The following is a 1431-nucleotide window of genomic DNA, read 5'->3' as shown; positions in this document are numbered from 1 at the left end:
TGAAGTTTCCTTTTTCCACCTTTTGTTAGAATCATTTCAGATAGATACTTGTTCCCTCTCTCTCTCACTTTTCTGCATCTAGGAGCCTGAACGCTCCTACTGATATTGCCCGGAATTCTGTCACTATCTTCAGTCCAGTATCAGCTGTTAGACCAGAGGTGAAATAAGATTCATTGGTCAGGGCCCACCCTAAGTCTCAGCCTGCCCTGCAGCTGCACCATGGGTGCAGAGCCACTGCCTGCCAGGTGCAAGTAGCGTGGACTGAGCTCTAGGAGTGGCCCCTCGTCCTGCCGAGGCTCAGTCCGGCTGCAGTGGCTCCCAGCAACTGGCGCCTAGAACCCACAGCCTGCCACCTAGCCTGGCCACTGGTTTTGTCCACACCAAGGTTGGGGCCCCTGGGCCTAGACGTTAATCTGCCTATGTGTTGGATACTGCAGTAGAAAAATCAATGCTCTCTCTCTACAAAGGTAAACTAGGTACAAGGGTGTTGTTTCTTCAAACACCCTGAAGCCTCAGTTCCTCATTTTCTCTTGCCACACTACCTCATCCCTTCATTTTTCCACCCTTTCCTTTGATCTAATTCTTTCATCAATCTTTATCTTCACTTCTTCATTCTGCTCCTCAGGCCAGGGACATATTGCTTTCTACCGTAAGCTTCCATAACCAAGCACTATTTGTGTAGGACATCTAGAAGAGACTAAACCTTTACTAGGATCTACACCTGGAGACCAGTTCACTCACACTAGTCCTCTCTTTTGGTTTTCTCAGCACAATGGGACTTTGGGCTTTGGTGCTACCCTTTCCTTTCCTTCCTCCACTACTTTCTTCTGTGATGTGAAATATATTAGTCTAATAGGTGCATCTCTACCTTGCCTTCTGCCTGAAATATTGAACAATGTCGACATTTAAACTGCCTTAAGTGGACTTCTGATTTACCACCCCCACGGAGATGATTAGCTGAAGCTCAGATAGCAGAGAATTAGCCCAGCAGGCAGCTAACGCTGTGTTGGTTTATGCCCCAATCGGTAAGTGTGATGGCCATTCCATTAATATTTGATGTATATATTTATAGTGATAAAATGATTGTATCGTTTATACTTTTATGTTCTGACGTTGTGATATAATCCAATACATAACATAATGCTGTTGTAATGTATATAGGAACTATTCTATACAGCATGTATATCACATAACACATAGATAACATGTGCTGTTATAGTTATCTATCTATACATATGAAATGAGTAGTAACTTTGAATTATTAAATATCATTATAAATAATAGTAATACTCCTTATTATTTGTAATTTCCCTGACAAGAGAATATATGTACCATGCTACAGTTATCTACTTATAGGTATGAAATGAACAAGTAATTTAAAATTATTCTTTAATATTATCAGTATTAATAATGATAATAAAAACAATTATT

At 40.7% G+C, this 1431-nt stretch overlaps 1 protein-coding gene across 1 annotated transcript in view; it reads left to right on the top strand.

Annotated features, from left to right (window-relative positions):
• Window positions 1-305: 305 nt before the first annotated feature.
• The window catches only part of SNRK (SNF related kinase), a 58299-nt gene continuing 57173 nt past the window's right edge, over window positions 306-1431 (top strand). Inside the window, exon 1 of the mRNA XM_019536494.1 lies at window positions 306-467. The gene's annotated coding sequence lies outside the window, so the exon portion shown is untranslated. The remainder of the gene's footprint in view (window positions 468-1431) is intronic.

The sequence above is a fragment of the Crocodylus porosus genome, unplaced genomic scaffold (genome assembly GCF_001723895.1).
Source record: "Crocodylus porosus isolate Cpor-Errol unplaced genomic scaffold, CroPor_comp1, whole genome shotgun sequence".
In the NCBI taxonomy this organism is placed as follows: Eukaryota; Metazoa; Chordata; order Crocodylia; family Crocodylidae; genus Crocodylus; species Crocodylus porosus.
The sequence above is the reverse complement of the archived record's forward strand: the minus strand, read 5'-3'. Positions and strand labels throughout refer to the sequence as shown.